This window comes from Heptranchias perlo, chromosome 8 (assembly GCF_035084215.1).
Source record: "Heptranchias perlo isolate sHepPer1 chromosome 8, sHepPer1.hap1, whole genome shotgun sequence".
Taxonomy (NCBI): Eukaryota; Metazoa; Chordata; class Chondrichthyes; order Hexanchiformes; family Hexanchidae; genus Heptranchias; species Heptranchias perlo.
The window spans coordinates 60,470,097-60,495,061 of record NC_090332.1 but is presented as its reverse complement, the minus strand read 5'-3'; the positions used below and the strand labels follow the sequence as shown (position 1 = coordinate 60,495,061).

Here is a 24,965-nt window from a genome sequence, read left to right as displayed (position 1 = left end):
TTCCTGTGATCGGATGGACATCGTACAAGGTGTGTGTGAAAGCCTTGTAGACTGGTTAATGCTGCAGGTGGAAAAGCTTTTCTATTCGACTGTTGCTGCAGTAAACAATTTTTTGGAGGTTCATATGAGTGCCAGGTGTATTGACATCAAACGGAACCCTTTTAGAGATACTTAATTAACTACTCTGCCCCAGAAATTATTTTGTGATTGACAGCTGCAGTGTGGAATGAAGATAGCTGCACAGTAAAGAGTACGTTTAATTAGCTCTGAAATCTCTCCTTTATGACTGACTAGCATGCATTAACAAGTATTATGTAATATCAGAAGTGTAAGCAAAGCACTGGAATTCTCTGTTGCTGTAGTAAATATTTTTTAGGATGGTGATATTAACCTTAGTGTTATTAACCTTAATTAGCTGAGATAGCTGTTGTTTATTGCCAACTGGTGTGCAATTGCATATGCTACACGAGGGAATGCTCACAATGGTATAACGCACCAGTAATTCCAACTGTAGTAATTTATCACAATGCATGATTTCCACTCTGAATTTTTAGAGCACTTGCAATTTCATAATTTACTTTTTTTTAAAATCCAAAACGTCCCATAGCTCATGTAATTTACTCTTATTTTATCTTAACGCTTTCTCTCCCTGCCCCCAGGCTGCGATATATTGTTTTCCAGTCATAACCACTAAGGCCCCTCCTCTCAGCCTTCTGTAAACTATAGATGTAGATGGGGAGCCCAAAACAGTTCTACCTCCCATTCACCCTACTTTTCACTCTAGGAAAACGAGTAGCCGCTCTAAAATGGTACAGTGTGGTTAAAATCAGCAACTCCGTTACCCTGTGTCATGGTTGTGAACCTGAATTTGCTGTTAAATTAAACACATTAACTGTGCCTGATTTTTTTTACTTTTTGGGGGGGGGGGGATACAAATGAGCGATTTTCTCCTGAAAGTGAAGGATTTTGCTACAGAATAGGTAGAGAAAAATGACAGTTCTATTTTGCATGCACTGTTTGTAGGAACTAATGGTGGGATATGGCGACGGGAGGACAACCGAGAGACGCCCGCGCGCTACATTATGGGCAATGAGACTCCGGATGTGCGCGAGAAATGCTGGCGACGGAAAGAGGGCGCGCGCGCCTGGGTAACGGAGAGCGAGACCGAGGGCGGGGTTAGCGGCCATTGGATTATCGCCGGGTTCGGCCTGTCACCGCCTGCGGTTTAATTAAACAACGAAGGAACGGGCGATCGTCGCCACCGGGTTCAGTGAAGGGGGCGTGACAATGAGCTGCGGGCGGATACCGAGCGGGGAGCACAGCAACAGCGCGGGGGGCCCTCTGAGAGAGTGAGAGAGTGAGTGAGAGGGCGGGCGGGCAGGCGGCAGGTGAGTGCGGGTCGGGTATCTCCCCTCCCCCTTTTTAACGCTTGTCGTCATGTGGATATTAAAGTTGAGAAGTTGCACCTGGGCATCTGTGCTCATTAACTCATCTCCTCAGATATCTCCGGTTCACGGATGTCAATATGTCGGGCGGGGGGGGAATGAATATGATTTTGTTTCTGCTCTATGCTATCACTTCTTTTACCTCTTAACTCAGTATTTACTCTCTGTATATTTTTCTTTTTGACCATTTCCTCTCACTTCTGATCCCTGCTGTTTTTCAGCATTCCCCTGGAGTCAGGGATGGGAGTTTATTCCAGATCCTTGACACTGGGTCTGCCTGTTTGTTTAGCTCCTGCTTTAACCTCCTATGACCTATAAAACTAGTTTATTCTCACCGTAAAGTTTCCCATTACAGAGGCGGCTCAGGTAGCCTCGCTTCCCAATGGCATTCCCTGACGATCACGGTGAGGCTAGATGGATAAAGTAAGAATTAAATTATTTAATTCCACAAATCACACCAGCATTTGACTATTGGCTTTGTAAATGGCCTATTTAAAGCTGTTGCAGAGTATAGTTTAGGTATGTTAGGTAAATACATTGGCACAGAGAACATCATCCTTGATCCTTTGAGTCTTGGTTTTCCAAAAGTCCCTGAAGGTGACAGCTAATTTCATACATTGCCCAAAATGTTGTGAATTTTCAATGTGACAATTTTTTTTAAAAAACTTGCTGTATTGTACATTTAGCTCTGTAACCAGAGTATCTACCAGCAACTATTTTAAAAATCAAACCATTACAAGGATTTATTTTTATGTGTATTTTTTGAGGATTTGAGAGTACTGGTGACATCAGAAAAAGTGGCTTAGTGGAGTTACCAAACTGAGCAGTGTGAGAGAGGGACCTTGGTTATCATACATACTTAAACAACAAGATGGCTGAATCACTTTCAGTTAGTGACTGCATCCTTGGCAGTACTAATTAAGATAGCTTGTGTTATCTGACTCAGAAACTGGTGACTTCATTTTAAATGCCAATGTTGAAACCCTTTCAACCACTGTTCAGAATTCCTTAGTGTAGCAACAAAAACATGACTTATTAATACTATTTAAGTTATGTATTCCTGTTTGACTAGTTTTACTGAGTTTTCTGTCTAATGGAAAGTACTTTAAAAATACAAAATATGACCCTTGTAGTCTCTGAAACTAGACAATCGATTCCTACTTTATGTTGCTCTATGTTATGAGCTCGACATGATATTGGAGCAACTTGATATTAGGAGTTTCCGTAGACATGACCATTCAGCTAAAGTAAAACAAAAAGCATTGGTGTTGAGACTGGCAAAGTACCTAGTCAGCAGCATGCTTTCCTGGGGTCAGGCAACTATGGATCAGTGTTCAGGTTGTTCTAAAGCTACAACTGTGATTGCTTTCAGTGAACTTTTAAAATATTTTTCATGAAATACAGGTTAAGTTCCATTCATTTGAGAGAAGTTCGTTATTCCCTTATGAATCATTTAGTCTTGTGTGTTCATGTGATCTTATTCACAGCACTGTCACTGTCATTAAGTATCTTTTTTCTCACTGGTTATAAGTGGACTGTAGTTTTATTTTGCACTCAGTTGCTTCTAATTAATGCTGTTAATAAATAGTCACTGAAAGATTCATAACTTCTTCAGTTTATTTTGTTTACCTTTTATCTTTGTTCTCTTTTCATAACCAACCAACACAATGCCAGAGTCAGATAGAGCTTGGCTATCCATTTCCAGCAGCATAGCTCTAGTATCAGCCACATGCTGTGGTCAAGTGGACAAGACGACAACCTATTCCTAAGTTCTGCAAATCCTGCTCTCATGCTGCTAGATTGTGTACCACAGTAGCTAAGGTGGCTTGCTTTGATTTTATCTCTTTCTCTTTCCCCCACCCCCCCACTTTTCCTTCCCTATAGAAGGGTTACAGTTCCACTTGTCTAAACACCAAAGCTAAGATTAAGAATTTACAATGTGGGTGTAAACCTCTAGTGGCACATTGCATTGGGACACTAATGTTCTGTGCCATTCAAAGCTGTTTTCTTTGGCTATCTATTTGCTCGTATTACCCTTTTCTTTTGAACACTTTCAGATAGGGTTCTTTGCTTAGTCTCTCATTCAAGTAAATAACTTTTGAAATCTAGTGCTCTCTTTACTTGCCAAAGAGTAGTTAATTTGATTTGCAATTATTAGTAACAGGTTAGTTAATTAATTTGAGAATCAAGTCCCGATAATGTTAAATAGGCCTTGAGTACAAGATCTTCAACTCCAGTGTTATCTTGGTATCATTGTTAACCGCTGGGCATCTACAAAAAATTTAGGTGGGCTGTGGAATGACTGCAAGCACGGTAAGTAGTGCAGCAAGCTATTCAGCTGTTTAGTAGTGTGTTGTACAGTGGGGTGCTGCGCTCTTACCAGAGGAGTTTTAGATTTTGAAGTTAACACCGAATTGTTATTGACAGGGCTTGAGAAGTTCAGGAACTTTTTGTTATCTCCAAGATATAATTGGAGAAGTATCTTGAAGACAAACACGTTAACTGTTGAAGGTGGGCTAAATGGACCTATAGATTTTCTATGTTTCTAAGATGACCTTAAATATAGGTTCTGCTGTGAAGCTCATAAAAATCTGCTATAAGAGCAGAGGGGCTGTACTAACAGGTCCAACAGATCAGAGCATCTTCAAAGCTGTAAATTTGGCAATAAATTTGCAAAACAAAGCCCATTATCTTTGTAATATGAATGCTGGCATTACTGGTTTGAACTAGGATGCATTGTGCTGCTGTTGCACAACAAACGTCTAGGCTGTAGAAAAACAAACTGCATGTAGCCCAGGCTGAGGTGATTGAAGACTTTCTCTGCCACAGCTGTAAGGGGCCTTGTGAAGTGAGGCTATGCAGTTACAGTGCAGTACCTGATGGGTTTGAGTCCACAACATAGAACTTTTCATAATTTGGCACTAATATGCGATTGCAACAATTAGAAAAGATGTACAGCTCATCCTTTTTACTCTAGGGTTATCTACACGCATGATCTCAAATGGAGTCCCTGTGCAATATCTAAGCAGGAGTCTCGACATAGTACAAAACAGAGCTAAAAAGAATTAAGAATATAAGAAATAGGAGTAGGCCGTACGGCCCCTTGTGCCTGCTCCGCCATTCAATAAGATCATGGCTGATCTCTGGCCTTAACTCCACTTTCCTGCCCAATCCCCATATCCCTTGATTCCCCTTGAGTACAAAAATCTATCTATCTCAGTCTTGAACATATTCAACGACTCAGCATCCACAGCCCTCTGGGGTAGAGAATTCTAAAGATTCACAACCCGCTGAGTGAAGAAATTCCTCCTCCTCTCAATCTTAAATGGCTGACCTCTTATCCTGTGTCTTTGCCCCCCTAGTTCTAGACTCGCCAGCCAGGGGAAACAACCTCTCAGTATCTACCCTGTCAAGCTCCCTCAGAATCTTATGTTTCAATGAGATCACCTCTCATTCTTCTAAACTCCAGAGAGTATAGGCCCATTCTACTTAATCTCTCCTCATAGGACAACCCTCTCATCCCAGGAATTAATCTAGTGAATCTTCGTTGCACCCCCTCCAAGGCAAGTTTATCCTTCTTTAGGTAAGGAGACCAAAACTGTACACAGTACTTCAGGTGAGGCCTCAACAAAGCCAATTGTAGCAAGACTTCCTTACTCTTATACTCTAGTCCCCTTGCAATAAAGGCCAGCATGCCATTTGCCTTCCTAATTGCTTGCTGCACCTGCATGCTAACTTTCTGTGTTTCTTGTACGAGGACACCCAGATCCCTCTGAACACCAACATTTAATAGTTTCTCACCATTTAAAAAAATATTCTGTATTTCTATTTTTCCTACCAAAGTGAATAACCTCACATTTCCCCACATTATACTCCACCTGCCACCTTCTAGCCCACTTAACCTGTCTATATCCCTTTGCAGACTCTTTGCCCTCCTCACAGCTTACTTTCCCACCTACCTTTGTATCGTCAGCAAACGTGGATACATTACACTCGGTCCCTTCATCTAAGTTGTTAATGTAGATTGTAAATAACTGAAGCCACAGCACTGATCCTTGTGGCACCTCACTAGTTACAGCCTGCCAACCTGAAAATGACCCGTTTATCCCTACTCTGTTTTCTGATCGTTAACCAATTCTCTATCCATGCTAATATGTTACCCCCAACCCCATGAGCCCTTATCTTGCATAGCAACCTTTTATGCGGCACCCTATTGAATGCCTTTTGGAAATCTAAGTATACAACATCCACTGGTTCCCCTTTATCTACCCTGCTAGTTACACCCTCAAAAAACTCTAATAAATTTGTTAAGCACTTTTTTTATTTGTTCATGGGATGTGGGCGTCGCTGGCGAGGCCAGCATTTATTGCCCATCCCTAATTGCCCTTGAGAAGGTGGTGGTGAGCCGCCGCCTTGAACCGCTGCAGTCCGTGTGGTGAAGGTTCTCCCACCGTGCTGTTCGGAAGGGAGTTCCAGGATTTTGACCCAGCGACGATGAAGGAATGACGATATATTTCCAAATTGTGATGGTGTGTGACTTGGAGGGGAACGTGCAGGTGGTGGTGTTCCCATGTGCCTGCTGCCCTTGTCCTTTTAGGTGGTAGAGGTCGCGGGTTTGGGAGGTGCTGTCGAAGAAGCCTTGGCGAGTTGCTGCAGTTCATCCTGTGGATGGTACACACTGCAGCCACATTGCACCAGTGGCTGCAGGGAGTGATTGTTTAGGGTGGTGGATGGGGTGCCAATCAAGCGGGCTGCTTTATCCTGGATGGTATTGAGCTTCTTGAGTGTTGCTGGAGCTGCACTCATCCAGGCAAGTGGAGAGTATTCCATCACACTCCTGACTTGTGCCTTGTAGATGGTGGAATGGCTTTGGGGAGTCAGGAGGTGAGTCACACGCCACAGAATACCTAGCCTCTGACCTGCTCTTGTAGCCACAGTACTTATGTGGCTGGTCCAGTTAAGTTTCTGATCAATGGTGACCCCCAGGATGTTGATGGTGGGGGACTTGGCGATGGTAATGCCGTTGAATGTCAAGGGGAGGTGGTTAGACACTCTCTTGTTGGAGATGGTCATTGCCTGGCACTTGTCTGGTGCGAATGTTACTTGCCACTTATGAGCCCAAGCCTGGATGTTGTCCAGGTCTTGCTGCATGTGGGCACGGACTGCTTCATTATCTGAGGGGTTGCGAATGGAACTGAACACTGCATTCATCAGCGAACATCCCCATTTCTGACCTTATGATGGAGGGAAGGTCATTGATGAAGCAGCTGAAGATGGTTGGGCCTTGGACACTGCCCTGAGGAACTCTTGCAGCAATGTCCTGGGGCTGAGATGATTGGCCTCCAACAACCACTACCATCTTCCTTTGTGCTAGGTATGAAACCATGTTGACTCTGCCTAATCATATTATGATTTTCTAAATGCCCTGTTATTACTTCCTTAACTCCTGGCTGCTCTTCAGCACTGAGTTGAGATTGTTGGTTGGATGCTTTGTTGGAGCTCCCTTTGCGAATAAGAACTATTGACAACAGCATTGGCATCAGCTGGGTTCTGGTTTGGGACCAAATTGGACCCTTCTCCCCCCCCCCCCCCCCCGTAGTATTCAACCCCATGTTCCTCCCCTTATAGCTAAATTTGGAATTCATCCAGTTTCATTTTGAGTGTTGTAACAGAATCATTCTTTCCTGTAGTATGTGGCCATGTGCTTCATAAGCATGAAGAAGTTACTCCTAATGTTAAATTTAGCTTGTGTCATGCTTAATTTATAACTTGGTTCTCTGGTTTTCTTGTCTTGTTTTTTGCATAAATACTTCTACTAAATATTAACATTATTCTCTTTTTAAAATCTTCAGTAGTTAGTTTCCCCCTTGAATTTTCCCCATCCAGTGAAAATAGACTTATGTTCCTTAGTCTTTGTAGTACAGTGATTTCAAATCAACTTTTTGGTCCTTTGAAACCTTTCCACTGTCATAAGTACAGTGACCACAACTGGACTCAATACTCCATGTGGCCTCACTAATGCTTTAATAAGCTGCTTATGTTGCCTTTTTGGACTAAACATTCTGGCATGATCTTGTAGACACGAACATTTGATTTGTCATTTCAACTGGACAAGGTTTTCAATTTCTGGTCAACTGTTTAGCCAAACCTTTTGCCTGATTCTCACTATTTAATCACGTACCCTTCATTTTATAAATCATGCTTTATCCCTCTTACTGCCAGTGCATATTGCTTTGCATTTCTCAATGTTGAATTCCATTTCAGGTGCATCTATCCAGCTACTGATACTCTACATCTCCATAACTTTTTTCCCCTTGTCTTCTTTATCCCAGTTTCCCACATAACTTGGTATTGTCTGCAGCATACATTCTACTTTTGGTTCCTTGAGCAAGATCATTTATAACTAGTGGGGACTGCAGAGGTCTCTGTACTGATCCCCTGGGTTGCTCTGCTGATCGCAGCTGTGATATTAGAACTATTATTGTGAATCATGGGCTCTTGTACCTGCTAAAACTAGATTTATTCAGTATGTTACTTCTGTATCCCAGAAGTCTTTTGTGAGGCACCTTATCAAATGGTGTTTGAAAGTTGAGATGTCACATCAACCACATTATTATAATACATAAATTTAAACTTGTTAAAGCATGCACTACCTTTCCTAAACCAGTATTGGCTTGCGATTACTGTCTTTGCTCTTGATATCTTTGAAATGTTTCCTTTATATTATACTCCTCTCTTTGACCCATTAAATATGTCCAACAAATGGCCCTGCAGTTTTCAGATTTTTTTAAAAAATCAGAAAATCAACAACATTTTTTCCAGTTTTTTGCAACCCCTGTATATATCGAGCAACAAAACGGACCTTAACAGCTTGCTACTAGTCTCAGATCATTAGTTATTTTTGGACTAATTAGCAGTTTGTGACAGATCACAAGGATGGCAAAGAAGGTGCAATTCTGAGGTTGAGACTAAGCATTTTTGGGGGGAAATGTAGTGAATTTTTGCCTCTCTTTTTGCTATGCCTGTCCTGGGAGTGCTTGGTAATGACAATGGGTGGGGACTTGTTTCTTCCTCAGTAAGGGCATCCATCACCTCAATGAAACAAGGTTTGTTATCCTCCAAACATGAAGGTTATGTATCCCAGACCAATGTCACACATAGGTTTGTATTCTAAAATATAATGTTGAGTGCACAAATTCACAATAGTAGTGTGCCCCACCATTGTGCAGTGCCACTGGGTTACTATCTGCCTTTTATGTTTAGAGAACAGTCGCACCACAGTTATCAGTGCTTTCTAATGTCTGGTGGTTTTCAATGAAAGTGGACAGATGAACAGCAGCATTTATCAATGAGAGAAGCAGTATGTGGAGCTTTAAAAGGAGGAGGGTTCCAGGAGAAGAAGCTGATCTCCAAATATTCAGAGTCCTGTATTTAACAGCTGTAACCAGAGTGACACAAAACAGTGTGGGTAAAATAAACTGGGATATATCCTCTGAAAATTTCCTATGTAGCATACTGAAAACCGTGCATTCCAGTCCTGTACAAAGTGTCTATCAGTAGCTGAGTCAGATTGAGAAATTGTTGGTACTGTTGTTTGTTTTCAGTTTAAATTGAATGCAACAGATAAGTTGGCTTGAATTCTAACCTCTTTTGGCCCTTTCTCCACCCCCCCCCCCCCGGCCCCTGCACACTGACCCCTCACACAAGCTATGGCAGTATTTGTGAACAGTGTGTGTGAACTGTCCCTGTTTTTAATTAAATTTATATACTGGTAAATATCGCTTCGCATTTCTGATGGACCACACCTTAAGTACTGCGTCCAGTTCTGGTTACTAAGACACTAGGGAGACATTTAAGCCCTGGGGGTAGCTGAGAAGGGTTGTAAGGCTGGCCCTTAACGTTGGAGGATTGAGTTATGAGGATAGACTGGGAAAACTTGGAATTTTCAGCCTTGAAAGGAGGTGATTTTATAGCAAGATACAAAATGGTAGTTCTGGAACCCTGCTTGAAAACAACCGAGTGAGCTGAACAAGGGGACTCAGTTTACGTTACTAAAACACAAATTTAGGGCAAATGCTAGAAGTTCTTCACACAGAGTGAACAACACATGGAATGGACATCTGGGTAGAATAATGAAGATGAGAACCCTGGAATTATTTAAGAAACAAGTTGGATGTTGTGATGCAGAGACTGTATGATCCTTTTGGATGGATGAACCATGATGGCTGCCCGCATCTGTATCTGTTTTGCAACCTTATAATTAGAAAGAAAGACTTGCATGTATATAGTGCCTTTCATTACCTCAGGATGCCCCGAAGCACTTTACAGCTAATTAAGTAGTTTAGAAATGTAGTCACTGCTGTAACGTAGGAAACGTGGAAGCCAATTTGAGCACAGCAAGGTCCGCAGACAGCTATGTGATAATGACCAGATAATTTTTTTTGTGGTGTTGGTTGAGGGATAAATATTGGCCAGGACACTGAGGAGAACTCCCAATCTCCTCTTCGTAAGAATGCCATGGGATCTTTAACGTCTCATCCAAAAAATGGCACCTCCGACTGTGAAGCATTCCCTCTACTGTACATGCGCATCAGCCTAGATTATGAGCTCAAGACTCTGGAGTGGGCCTTGAGCCCACAGCCTTCTGACTTAGAGGTGAGAGTGCTACCCACTGAGCCATGGCTGACACCTAATTAGAACTCCCAAGTAGTGCTGGTTTTGGAGATTCAGGTCATGAACTCTTGTATTGAGTGATTGCCTAGTAACCTAGGGAGGAAGGATGCACTTTTATTATTTTGTTTTCGCCTGGATGAAATTGAGAACTAAAGGTAATGTTATTTACATCTAAAATAAAGTGCATTGAATTCTGGATTTCATTTGTGATTTTTGGCTTCCAGTTCAGAGTTCTTCTTATAGCATTTAAAGATGCTTTTCTGTTTTTTCTTTATCTCATTTTGTTTAAGATCCGAATCATTGACCTGCTCAATCAAGTCTTTGAGGAGGATGTGTCATTTTTTTTGAGCATGTGGAATGTTTTTGCAATTCTCTTGCTCTTCTGCAGATTGCATTCTCCACACTTTGTTGGAACCAAGTGGCTTTGATGTTTTTTTTTAAAAATCACAAAAGGATGATTTCCCTTTAAGATGTTTGTGATGCCCTCTTAATCGGAGGCACTCCCCATGTACCTAGCCCTGGTCTCGAGCAATATTAAGGTCTTTCCCTGGAATATCCATTTTGATTTTTCCCAGCATACGCAAATGTTCTGTGTGTGGACAGGTGTACTCCATCTTATTTTAGTAGTACTAGTGGTTCTGACTTGTCAACTCAGTTAAATTTTCTGATTCTTTGTGAAAATTTATTTATGATTATTTCAATTTCTTTAGTTCTTTGTCTTTGACAAAAATGACTGCCTTGAATATCAGATTGAAGTACTACATGAAGTGTTCTTGGCCCTTCACTGCCATTGACTGCTGTCTTTACTGTCTTGTATCATGGCATGCCATGAGCATTTGTGACATCTGCTTGGGCTGTTCTGCTCACACCAAGCTGAAATGGCTGTGAAGGTGGCAAGACATCCTCAGGGAAAAAAAATAGAAGTTCTGCTCAACCCAGCACTGACTGCGATGTCCAGACTTTGTCCACTGCCTCAGTTCAGTAAGCATCCTTGACACCGGTTACTTCAGCATCAATTGGCTTGACTCATTCCTTTTTGATAATGTGAGGATTTTTTTGGCAGAGGGCCATAACTCTTAAAGGAAAAGGAAAGTTGAGTAAAGAGGCACTTTCCATGTAAATGTTTCCATATTGTTAGTAATGGTGCTGTTTTTAAAAGTATGAATACTTGCCTTTCAATTTTTTTATGGTCAGGAGCTCGTTCCCCGGCGTAACAATGTAACTTGGTGATCAAATCTATCACCAGGAAGTGAGTGTGAGGCTTTCTTATAACTTGCTAAAATCACACCGACAACTCTTGAAATACTAATAAACGGGAGAGCTGATTTGTTAGGATATTTTTAGTTGCAAGATCATTTTTTTACCCTTCACTGTAACAAATGTCTTCGCCGTGGTGTCAGCAAATTAAATAGCAGCATTCAGGGACTCACTCGTGACATTGCAGAGAGTGGGGGACTATTTTTGATATGACACTTGCAGATGATACAAAGATGGGAGGGAAAGTAGAGAGTGAGGGGGACATAAAAAACCTACAAGGGGATAGAGACAGGCTGGGTGAGTGGGTGGAGATTTGGCAGATGCAATACAATGTTGGAAAATGTGAGGTTATGCACTTTGGCAGGAAAAATCAGAGCAAGTTATTATCTTAATGGCGAGAAACTGGAAAGTACTGCAGTACAAAGGGATCTGGGGGTCCTAGTGCAAGAAAATCAAAAAGTTAGTATGCAGGTGCAGCAGGTGATCAAGAAGGCCAACGGAATGTTGGCTTTTATTGCTAGGGGGATAGAATATAAAAACAGGGAGGTATTACTGCAGTTATATAAGGTATTGGTGAGACCGCACCTGGAATACTGCATACTGCATACAGTTTTGGTCTCCATACTTAGAAAAGACACACTTGCTCTCGAGGCAGTACAAAGAAGGTTCACTCGGCTAATCCCGGGGATGAGAGGGTGGACATATGAGGAGAGGTTGAGTAGATTGGGACTCTACTCATTGGAGTTCAGAAGAATGAGAGGCGATCTTATTGCAACAAAGAAGATTGTGAAGGGGCTTGATCGGGTGGATGCGGTAAGGATGTTCCCAAGGATGGGTGAAACTAGAACTAGGGGGCATAATCTTAGAATAAGGGGCTGCTCTTTCAAAACTGAGATGAGGAGAAACTTCTTCACTCAGAGGGTAGTCGGTCTGTGGAATTTGCTGCCCCAGGAAGCTGTGGAAGCTACATCATTAAATAAATTTAAAACAGAAATAGACAGTTTCCTAGAAGTAAAGGGAATTAGGGGTTACGGGGAGCGGGCAGGAAATTGGACATGAAGCTGAGTTCGGATCGGTCAAGGCCCTGTGGGTGGCGGAGCAGGCCCAGGGGCTGAGTGGCCGGGTCCTGCTCCTACTTCTTGTGCTCTTTAGATTTGAGGTTAGGATCAGATCAGCCATGATCTTATTGAATGGCGGAGCAGGCTCGAGGGGCCGATTGGCCTACTCCTGCTTCTATTTCTTATGTTCTTATGTTCTTGTGCCTTCTACTTCAGATGTCGCATGTGCAAATTCCTGTGTTTTTTAGAGCAAATTATTAAGAAAAGAGAGAAAGCCAGGCATTTCCTGCTGGTTTCTTCTTACCCCTAATTGAACTTAGGATTTATTTGTCCTTAGGATTTATTTACGAACTGTGAGCCTCTAACTGACTTCAGAAAGGCACAGACAATAAGTTAAAGGGACGCACAGGTAATACCCTACTGAACCTTGGCAGAACATTTTGTGCATTACATGGTATAAATATTGCTGGACTTTGTTTTAAAAAAAGGGGCGCTAAATTGGGCCGTGTAGCGCCCGTTGTTTCAGCGCTACATGGCCTCTCTGACAATCAGTGTGCAACGCTGATTTAAAGTGATGGACCTTAACGCTCAACTCAACGCAGAGTCTTAACCCCGACCATCTGAACATGTCTTAGTGCCTGAAGGACCCCCCCCCCCACCAGTGCTATTTAAAGGGGCCATGCAGGTGATGCAGGTTAGTTGCTGGATTACTGCTTCTGGCTGCTGGTGGAGTAGGAAGTGTTTTTTTGAAGCTCCCTATTCTTACTGAGAGTTCCTAGACTACATTTGAGAGTGCTTTAGCAGGTACTGCCTCGTGGTTCGGAAAGTTACAACTGTGGTTGAATAACATTTCTGCCAACCATGGGCGGTCTGCTCGGGCTCCCGCTGGGCATTGAGCACGACTGGGAGCATGCAGAGAGGCGCAGGGCACTGAGCAGGAGGCTCTACCCAATGAGGGCCTTCCGGGACCAATTGTCTTGCCTCATCATGACCAAGGACGATTGCATCCGACACCTGAGGTTCACCAAGGAAGCAGTGATCGAGATCTGTCAGCTAGTGCGGCCACAACTGCAGCCTCAGAGCAGGACAAGGACAGCATTGCCTGTGGCTGTGATGATCACCGTGGCGCTGAATTTCTACGGCTCAGGAGCATTTCAGGCCTCTGCTGGCGACATGTGCAATATCTCGCAGTATACAGTACACTGCTGCATAAGGGAGGTCACAGACACACTGTACCAGATGAGGAACAGGTTCATCACCTTCTCTCCAGAGACAAACAGAACGAGCGAGCACAGCGGTTCGCTCGCATTGCTGGCTTCCCCATGGTGCAGGGTGCCATTGACTGTTTGCATATTGCCCTACATGCCCCGCATATCAACTCAGCCGTCTTCGTCAACCAATGGGGCTTCCACTCCCTCAAGGTGCGGCTGGTGTGTGACCATACCCATTGAATCATGGAGGTCGATGCCCGCCACCCTGGGAGCAGTCACGACGCCTTCGTCATGCGGCAGTCCAACGTGCTAGATATCTTTCACCTGACTCGGCAAGTCAAAGGCTGGCTACTGGGCGACAAGAGCTATCCTCTCACACTGTGGCTCATGACACCAGTCAGGAACCCACACCCACATGCACAGCAGGCCTATAATGAGAGCCGTGCTGCCACACGTAACATCGTGGAGCACACCATAGGCCTCCTCAAACATTGCTTCCGCTGCCTGGACTGGTCTGGAGGAGCCCTGCAGTACTCCCCTGACTAGGTGGGCAGATTTGTGGTAGTATGCTGCATGCTGCACAACCTCGTCATCATGAGGGACCAGCCTTTGCCACCAATGATTGGAGAAGACCTTGAGCCAGAGGTGGAGGAGGAAGAGGCTGAGGAGGAAGTGGAGGAAGACGCAAGGGTGCAACAGGAATCTCACGCCTTGTCTGCGAGGGTTCTGCGTGCTTGCCTGATCCGTGCCCGCTAACAATAATGTGAACTACATCCCCCAACTCACCAACAGTCTTACACTCCCCACCTTTCCGCTCCCACAAGTCAATCAAATTGCCCACCATCTAATTACACATTGGTTTCCCCCTTAGCTCATTGCATAAATAAAAACCACCACCAAATGCAAAATTAAACTCTCATTTAATGAATAAATGAAATTATGCAAACATAACAGAACTATTCACCCTTGTGCATTCTCTTAGTGCCTGTTGTTCGTGTGCCTTTCCCTATCCTAGTGCTCCTACGAGGTGCTTCCCCAGTGGCTGGAGCATGGGTGGTGGGAAGCTGCTGGTCTTCAATGGAGGAGTGTGCAGATGGCCTTGGAGGACAACCTTGAGCAGCTCTGGGCTGGGAGGACCCGGCTTCAGACTGCACCATCTCAGCGTGGGCTGCAGCAGTCAGGCCTGGCTGGCCGATAAGCAACAACGGGCACTGGCGGAGTGGCAGGGGTGGGTGCAGGAAGGCTGTCGTCCTAAGAGAGGACAGGAGGTCCGACTGCCGTGGCGCCACTGTCACTCTCCCGGGGCGGCGCCTCAGTAATCCTGGTGATCAGCTGGAGAACGGAGTGCTGTGATGCCCTGGCAGCCCTGTTCCACAGTGGAACCCAGACCAACGATAGCAGTAGTCTGAGCTGCAAATGCAGCAGTCAGACCTTGGATGGCAGATGTTTGTGCTGCAGTGGAAGCTGTGACATCAGTCATCAGACGCTGCATCATGGTGGGCTCCACAGGTGCGCTGATGGAGGTGACCACCTGTACCATGTTGGAAAGGATGGGCTCCAAGCTCTGCGCAAAGCCCTGTGCCAAGTTGGAGCTGGACTCCCTCATGCCCCTTCACATTGTGCGCAGGCTTTCTGGCAGGCTTTCCAGTGCCCCAAGCATTTGTTGGTGTATGCCCATTAGCTGTCTTCTGTAGCCTGGCCTGTCTAAGTCCTCATCTGACTCCTCTGCTGCAGAACTAGTGAGTGACCTCGCCCTCCGGCGAATTGGCACCTCTGGTATCAGTTTCTCCCGCCCCGGCTCCTGCTCACTTGTGCTTGGTGTCTCACCACGTGCAGATCCCTCCTCTAACCTAGCCTCTAAAGGACGTGCAGTCTCTGAGCTGCTGGAAGCAAGTGTCAGATCGAGTGACGGTGTGGCTTCAGTGTCCCCCTCCTCCTCCTCGGACGGTGCCGCCATGTGTTCTTGGGTATCTGCAATGACAGAGAAACAGGTTGAATTGTGGAGTGGAGAGAGGAGCAAGTAAGACGTGTGTGCATCTGCAGCATGTGAGTCAGAAAAGATTATGGGAGGAGGGAGATGTGGAAAAAGAGAATGAGCATTATATATGCAGAGACCCCCTTCATCGGGACCTCCAGCGCGGCATGTTGTGATGGCTGCAGCGACGGCCCACCCAATGATCCGAAACACTGTTTTCTCTTGGTGGGGGGGCGGGTGGTGGTGAGGACGAGGACATGTAAGCATGCCCGTCCGCCCTCCGGTGTCTCCTGCTGCTGGCTGTTATGCGCCACCTTCTCCTGCAAGACAGAGGACAGTGTGTTAGTGAGTATCCTGTAAGGTGTGTGGGTGATGTGCCTGTCATGGTCGAATAGCTGCCAGTTTGTATGACTTGTGAGTGGTGGTTGTGTGGCCTGCAAGTGTGGTACTATGTGCAGGTGAGATGCAGCATGCCGAGTGCAGCATTGTGTATGGATGAGCATGTGTTTGTTGGTGGGTGAGTGATGGGGAGTGTGATGCGTGGAGCAGTGGTGCCACTTGACACTTGCATTCACTTATTTTGACCACTCGTGTCAAATCATTGAACTTCTTTCGACACTGCACCCACGTGGGTGGTGCAGTGCTCCTGGCGTTGACTTCCTGCGCCACAGCCTGCCAATGCCTGCGGAGATGCTGTCCGGAGGGTCTCCTGCCACTCTGCGGATACATGTTGGCCCTCCTTTTGTCCACCCCTTCCACCAGGGCCTCCATAGCATCATCGGAGAAGCGTGGATCCCTCTCTCGTGCTGGTCCTGCTATCCTCGTGGCCATCTTTCCCTTCTTCAAGTAAGCTGTGTACCTGCCATTTGAAATGTGTACCTGCACCTTTAAGAGATTTCCAACTTCCTCATTCCCCGAGCAGCCTCTCGGTAGCGCTGGCTGCACGGAGATATTATGGTAAGTAGCAGGCAGCACGAAGTTCACGTGCTGCCTGCATAGGGGCCTTCGGGCGCGGGGTACTAGTGCATCACGCTACCCCTGCCCGAAAACGGCCCTGATCGAACTTTTTCCCCCAAAGTATCTTCTGACTTGCTGTGAGCAATACCACAGGGAATTTGCTAGTATTTGCAATTTAAAAGATTTTAAGAGGCAAAGTGGTTGGTCCACTAATGTACAAAATTGAGGCAATGCACACAGCTTCTTCTGCCCCCTTCAACTTCTAGCCCTGCCCTTTGGCCTCTACCTAACTGAGTTCATAACCCACCATATCCACAGTTTCTACTGCATCTCTGCTCTCCCTACCTTCTCTAAACTAATCTCTTCCATTAAGCCCACCATCTACTTCCTTAATCTCCTTCTTCTGTCCTATCCCCATACTATCCAATTTCCTCTTCTCAGCACAATGCACCCAACATCACCAACCTATCTATCCTCAAATACCTCCTTCAAAACTGTTAATCTCCCCTCAAAAAAAAAACTTCCTCAAGCACTCCATTTTCTCCAAACCTGTTCTATCTTCAACCCTCCCGTTCCAAAGTCTTGGAATGAGTCATTGCATTGCAACCATGTCTCCATCTGTCTATTTGAGACCCTTCAATCCAGTTTCTGCCGCAACGATAGCAGCGAGACTGCCCTGATCAAATCGCAAATAACTTATTGTGCATTAGTAGCTTGTTGTTTCTGTACATTCTTCTTGCCTGCCAGCTCACCTCTGCTGTAGCCTAGGGCTCAATACATGGTCTCCTTCTTTCATTACTTATAGGCTACCCCTTGGTGTTGTCATTCAGAAGCACAGGGTCAGCTCCCACATTTCTGGCGATGATGTCCAGCTTTTCCCCTCTGCTTCATTCATCAATCTGAAGGCTCTTGTTACATATCCAACTGCTTGTCTGACATCGATGTGTATCAGCAGAAAAATATTGTCAAACTTCAAACAGAAAGGAGGGTTGGGTATAGAGGGGTGGCAGTATTAATCAAAGAAACTATTAGTACTGGAAAGGGATGATGTAGTTGAAGGGTCAAAGACAGAATCTATTTGGTTAGAATTAAGGAACAATAAAGGAGCTATTACACTACCGGGTGTATACTATAGGCCACCAAATAGTGGGAAGGAGATAGAGGAGCAAATTTGCAGGCAAATTACAGAAAGATGCAAGAACTATAGAGTATTGATAATGGGGGACTTCAATTATCCTAATATAGACTGGGATAGTAACAGTGTAAAGGGCAAAGGGGGGAGGAATTCCTGAAATGTGTACGAGAGAACTTTCTTGATCATTGTGTTTCCAGTCCAACGAGGAAGGAAGTAGTTCTGGGGAATGAAGTGGAGCATGTTTCAGTGGGGGAGCATTTGGAAAACAGTAATCATAATATCAGGTTTAGAATGGTTATAGAGAAGGACAAGGAACAATCCAACATAAAAATACTTAACTGGAGGAGGTCTAATTTCAGTGAATGGAAAAGGGATCTGGCTCAGGTTAATTGGAATCAAAAATTGGTACGCAAAACAGTAATTGAACAATGGGAAGCCTTCAAAGAGGAGATGGTTTGGGTACAGAGTAGACACATTCCCACGAGGGGTAAAGGAAGGGCATCGAAAGCTAGAGCTCCCTGGTTGACTAAAGATATAGAGATTAAAATGAAACAGAAAAAGGAGGCTTATGACAAATGTAAGGTTTATAACACTGTAGAGAACCACGCTGAATACAGATAGTACAGAAGATATCTAAAAAAGGGAATAAAAGGGACAAAGAGAGAGTATGAGAATAGATTAGCGGCAAATGTAAAAGGGAACCCAAAAGTCTTTTATAAACATATAAATAGTAAAAGGGTAGTCAGAAGAGGGGAGGGGCCGACCTGGGACCAAAAAGGAGATCATCTTATGGAGGCAGAGTATGGCTGAAGTACTAAATGAATACTTTGCATCTGTCTTCACTAGAGAAGACAATGCTGCCATTGTAGCAGTAAAGGAGGAGGTAGTAGTGATATTGGATAGGATAAAAATAGATGAAGAGGAGGTACTTAAAAGGTTGGCAGTACTCAGTAGAAAAGTCACCCGGTCCAGATGGGTTGCATCCTAAGTCACTGAGGGTGGAAATTGCGGTGGCTCGGGCCACAATCTTCCAATCCTCCTTGGATATGGGGGTGGTGCCAGAGGACTGGACGATTGCAAAAGTTACACCCCTGTTCAAAAAGGGGGAGAGGGATAAGCTCGGCAATTACAGGCCGGTCAGCCTAACATCGGTGGTGGGGAAACTTTGAGACAATAATCCGGGACAAAATTACTTGGCACTTGGAAAAGTATGGGCTAATAAATGAAAGTCAGCACCGATTTGTTAAAGGAAAATCGTGTTTGACTAACGTGATTGAGTTCTTTGATGAAGTAACGGAGAGGGTTGATGAGGGCGGTGCGGTTGACGTGTATATGGACTTTCAAAAGCATTTGAATAAGTAGCACATAATGGACTTGTCAGCGAAATTAAAGCCCATTGGATTAAAGGGACAGTGGCAGCATGGATACGAAATTGGCTAAGGGACAGAAAGCAGAGAGTCATAGTGAACAGTTGTTTTTCAGATTGGAGAGAAATTTACAGTAGTGTTCCCCAGAGGTCTGTATTAGGACCACTGCCTTTTTTGATGTATATTAATCATCTGGACTTGGGTATACAGGGCATAATTTCAAAGTTTGCAGATGACACAAAACTCAGAAATGTAGTAAACAGTGTGGAGGATAGTAACTGACTTCAGGAGGACATAGGCAGAGTAGTGAAATGGGCAGGTACATGGCAGATGAAATTTAACGCAGAGAAGTGTGAAGTGATACATTTTGTTAGGAAGAATGAAGAGACGCAATATAAACTAAATCGTACAGTTTTAAAGGGGGTTCAGGAACAGAGAGACCTGGAGGTATATGTACACAAATCTTTGCAGGTGACAGGACAAGTTGAGACGGCTCTTAAAAAGCATATGGGATCCTGGGCTTTATTAATAGAGGCATAGAGTACAAAAGCAAGGAAGTTATGCTAAACCTTTATAAAACACTGGTTAGGCCTCAGCTGGAGTATTGTTCAATTCTGGGCACCACACTTTAGGAAGGATGTCAAAGCATTAGAGAGGGTGGAGAAGAGATTTACTGGAATGGTACCGGGGAGAGACTGAAGAGGCTGGGGTTGTTCTCCTTCGAGCAGAGACAGTTAAGAGGAGATTTGATAGAGGTGTTCAAAATCATGAGTAAATAAGAGAAACTGTTTCCAGTGGCAGAAGGGTCAGTAACCAGAGGGCACAGATTTAAGGTGATTGACAAAAGAACCAGAGGCTACATGAGGAAACATTTTTTTAATGCAGTGAGTTGTTATGATCTGTAACGCACTGCCTGAAAGGGTGGAGGAAACAGATTCAATTGTAACTTGCAAAAGGGAATTGGATAAATCATCAAAGGGAAAAATTTACAGGGCTATGGGGAAAGAGGAGGGTAGTGGGACCAATTGGATACCTCTTTCAAAGAGCTGGCACAGGCACAATGGGCCAAATGGCCTCCTTCTGTGCTGTACCATATTATTATACTTTGGACCTAAGAAATATAGATCAGATATTTCTAAATTACAGCTCAGAATGCTGTGGCCTATGTCATCACCTACTTAATACTCACCCCTGTCCTTGCTGAGTTCTGGCTCCTCATACCACAGAAAATTGATTTTAAGATCCTAAGATCATTGCCCTTGCTTTCAAATCTCCTATATAGTTTTGTCTCATCCTATCTTGGTGAACTCCTCCACCTGTACATCATGTGCTCCTCCGACACTGACTTCTTGTCCCCTGCTCCCTAAGCTGCACCATCTTTCAGCCGCTATTCCCCTTGCTTTCTGGAATTCTCTCCCTAAATCTGACTTGCCACCTCACTTCCTGTTTTCAAAAGCCATCTTATAAACCCTATGCCTTTGTTACCTCCAGACTCGACTTTTCCAATGCTTTCCTGGCTGGCCTCCCACCTACCACCCTCCATTAACCAGAGCTCATCCAAAACTCTGCTGCCCGTATCCTAACATGCACCAAGTCCCGCACATTCATCACCCCTGTCCTTGCTGACCTGTATTGGCTCCCGATCCGGCAAGTCCTCTTTTAAAATTCTCATCCTTGTGTTCAAATCCCTCTATGGCCTCTCCCCTCCCTATCTCTGTAACCTCCTCCAGCCCTACAACCCTCCGCGATCTCTGCGCTCCTCCAAATCTGGCCTCTTGCGCATCCCTGATTTCCTATTGCTCCAGTATTGGCGGCCATGACTTCAGCTGCCTAAGCCCTAAGGTCTGGAATTCTCTCCCTAAACCTCTCTACCTCTCTCTCCTCCTGTAAATCGCTGATTTAAAAACTACCTCTTTGACCAAGTTTTTGTTCACCTGTCCCAATTTCTCTTTATGTGGCTTGGTGTCAAATTTTGCCTGATAATGCTCCTGTGAAGTGCCTTGGGACGTTAAAGGTGCTATATAACTGAATGCTTTCGCTCCGGCCTTTAACCTTTTTTCTGCTTTTTTTGCACTAACCCGTAAAGCACTCGAGACGTTTTCTACATGAGGTTTGCTTTAAAAGTGTAAATTTTCTACACCATCCTGTCCTTATAAGTGTCTTGCAACAGGATGTATTTTTTTCCTGGAAATGCATTGAGGTTTGCATGAAAATGATTTTATAAAATATCAAAATTTGATTACTTGACTTTCTGAGGCTGCTGTTGTCTGGAAGCTTCAATACTACTGCAATGTAACCCCACTATTTAAAAAAGGAGGGAGAGAAAGAAACGAGGAATTACAGACCAGTTAGCCTAACATCAGTAGTGGGGAAAATGCTAGAATCTGTTATAAAAGATGTGATAACAGAACACTTGGAAGGCATTAACGGGATTGGACAAAGTCAGCATGGGTTTATGGAAGGGAAATCATGCTTAACAAATCTGGAGTTTTTTTGAGGATGTAACTAGTAGAATAGATAGAGGAGAACCAGTGGGTGTGGTGTACTTGGATTTTCAGAGGTTAGTGTGCAAAATTAAAGCACATGGGATTGGGGAGAATATACTGGCATGGATTGAGAATTGGTTGACAGACAGGAAAGAGAGAGTAGGAATAAACGGGTCTTTTTCCAGGTGGCAGGCAGTGACTGGTGGGGTACCGCGGGGATCAGTGCTTGGGCCCCAGCTATTCACAATATATATCAATGATTTGGATGAGGGAACTAAATGTAACATTTCCAAGTTTGCAGACGACACAAAGCTGGGGTGGAATGTGAGCTGTGAGGAGGATGCAAAGAGGCTCCAATATGATTTAGACAAGTTGGGTGAGTGGGCAAGAACTTGGCAGATGCAGTATAACGTGGATAAATGTGAGGTTATCCACTTTGGTTATAAAAACAGAAAGGCAGATTATTATCTGAATGGTGATAGATTGGGAAAAGGGGAGGTGCAACGAGACCTGGGTGTCCTTGTACACCAGTCGCTGAAAGCGAGCATTTGGGTGCAGCAAGCAGTTAGGAAGGCGAATGGTATGTTGGCATTCATTGCAAGAGGATTTGAGTACAGGAGCAGGGATGTCTTACTGCAGTTATACAGGGCCTTGGTGAGACCACATCTGGAGTATTGCATGCAGTTTTGGTCTCCTTATCTGAGGAAGGATGTCCTTGCCATTGATAGAGTGCAACGAAGGTTTACCAGACTGATTCCTGGGATGGCAGGACTGACTTATGAGGAGAGATTGGGTCGACTCGGGTTTAGAAGAATGAGAGGCGATCTCATCGAAACATATAAAATTCTAACAGGACTAGACAGACTAGATGCAGGGAGGATGTTCCCGACGGCTGGGGAGTTCAGAACCAGGGGTCACAGTCTCAGGATCCGGGGTATACCTTTTAGAACTGAGATGAGGAGAAATTTCTTCACTCAGAGGGTGGCGAACCTGTGGAATTCTCTACCACAGAAGGCAGTGGAGGCCAAGTCATTAGATGTATTCAAGAAAGAGACAGATATATTTCTTAATGCTAAAGGGATCAAGGGATATGGGGAAAAAGCGGAAACAGGGTACTGAGTTAGACGATCAGCCATGATCATTTCGAATGGCGGGGAAGGGCTGAATGGCCTACTCTTGCTCCTATTTTCTACGTTTCTATGTGGCAATTGCCATCCAGCCTCTCAAATCTTGTGCGGACAATTCAAGATATTTGAGGCCTCTAAGTACCCAACGCCTAAAGTACTTGACTTGTTTCTACCGACCTGAATTTTTCTGAGATCAGAGTGAGACCATTTACCACAGAAAATTAACTTCCCTCTGCAAACTCTTAGAATTTGTTTGCACAGTTCTATGTTGCTGGATAATAGATGGTTTCAAAGTTAAAAAAAAACAAGTCTTTGTGCTTGAAAGCCATATTGGAGATCCATCCTTCTGTGAGGGGGTAAGAATAGCTGGTTTGTTGTCACCGAGGACCCAGAGTTGAAAGCAACTTACTACACAGAAACTGAAGTACAAGGAAGCTTTTGTTTTAAAATTGTTGTACAGTACACTATTTCACTACACAGTGGCTTAGACTATCATGATTGCATCTGATGGGATGGGACATGAATTTGTAAGTGAGGATTAGAATTCAAAGTCTAGAATTACAAGGATTCTCCTTTTAAGTTTTTTGATGGTTGGATGTAATAAAAAAAACGAAAACAAATTTGAACAGTCTGTACGCTGTAATTGTCTCTGTCTCTGGAATTTATTTTTGATACATGCTATTTGTTTACCAAGTGTTTACATGCTCGTGTTACAATCTTGTGACGCTGGCATAAACTGGAAATGTAATTGAGTGCAGAGTAGGATGGAGAAATCTGTGGCATGATTATTGATCAGTAATCTTTCATGAACTGCTCCATTTACTAGCCTGATGGTTTGTGTTGCATAGTTGCTAAAATTGTAGCAGCACTTACCTTCTCTCCATCGCTGCTACTGCTCCCCATCAGTCTTTTCCGATTTAGATGGACAACAATGGTGGTAGTGTTAGAAAGCATAGTGTGCTAGACTGTTTTGATGCTGTACGACTGAACTTTGTGTTGCCTGATCCTGCTCTTGTCTGGTGTCAAATTCAAATGCAATCCTGCTGTTCTAATTTAGTCCCATTTTTGTTGTGATCGTGAGTACAGTGGAGGGAAAGCGTGCCTGAGCATCATCAGGACTAGTAAATGGAATAGACCTCTTTCCTTGGCACAGAGTGCGCTCTGATACCTTTTAACCATGGCACACTGTCATTACAAGAAATGGCCAAGATAAAAAGGCAATAGTGATGGATGGAAAGAATAGGATTCTGTAGTTTTAGATGGAGACACCATGTGTGTGGGAGAAGTAAGGATTTGATGTGTGGGGGGCATTACTTTTCAAAAGATAGCATTCAATAATGCCAGTTACTCGAGCCTGTTATCTATTTATCTCCTGTGCTGTGTGTGGCATGTGAGTAAGAAAGATAGGGGAGATAGAGATGTGAGATGGTATTATTCAGGACCGCTTTATATCAGCTGTTCCCTTATAATAGATCCTCGATGAAAACCTAATTGTTCAAATTTGTACCTTTTTTCTGCTTAATCTGTGGAACAGTCTGAGGATTTATTGAACCTGCCAGTGTGCGGGAGCCAAATTAACCTAGCTTAATATCATGCTATTTATAAACACTATATTCTTCAACAATTTTCCGAGCTCAGCTATGTTAATTCATCTTCCTTCATGCTTTTGGCAGCAATCGTTCTCTGGTGAGTTAAGTTCACTTGAAGCAGAAATTGGGAGGAAAATGTGCTGAGGTTAAATTTTTTAAAATTTATTTGGTGATGGTGAGAGGCAGTGACGGTGAGACCTAAGTCACAATATTCTGAAAGTGAAATATATATCTCCATTTGTTACTTATTGAAAAGGGAACTTGGATCTTAACAGAACTAGAATAACTGATCAAATTTTACAGCATATCTTTGGAGTAAGTCAGTATTATAAATTTTATTTTCATACTGAAATCCTCTTTTGATGCTTAACAGTTAAAATACAATTCCAATAGACATGCTGTAGTACTTGCATATTGGTTGCAGGATAAGTCTAGGTACATATGATTGAATGATTGCCAGACGCATCCAGCAAGAGATGCATCCAGCATTCTACTAAAGGACTTTTTAATGAGCATTTATCTCATTGTGCACAGTCAGGTCCCACAAACAGCAATGTGGCTGCCGTATTTCACTATATTACAACAGTGACTTCATTTCAAAAGTACCTCATTGGCTGTGAAGCACATTGGTCCATCCTGAAGTCGTGAAGCATGCTATATAAATGCAGGTTCGTTCGTTAAAAGA

General features: G+C 43.9%; 1 protein-coding gene across 5 annotated transcripts in view; it reads left to right on the top strand.

Moving 5' to 3' along the window:
* Nucleotides 1-1,134: 1,134 nt before the first annotated feature.
* The window catches only part of dop1a (DOP1 leucine zipper like protein A), a 224,271-nt gene continuing 200,440 nt past the window's right edge, over nucleotides 1,135-24,965 (top strand). For 3 of the 5 annotated variants that reach the window (XR_010963688.1, XM_067989165.1, XM_067989166.1), the window contains exon 1: nucleotides 1,135-1,388. The gene's annotated coding sequence lies outside the window, so the exon portion shown is untranslated. The remainder of the gene's footprint in view (nucleotides 1,389-24,965) is intronic. The other 2 variants (XM_067989164.1, XM_067989163.1) reach the window with 1 other exon arrangement.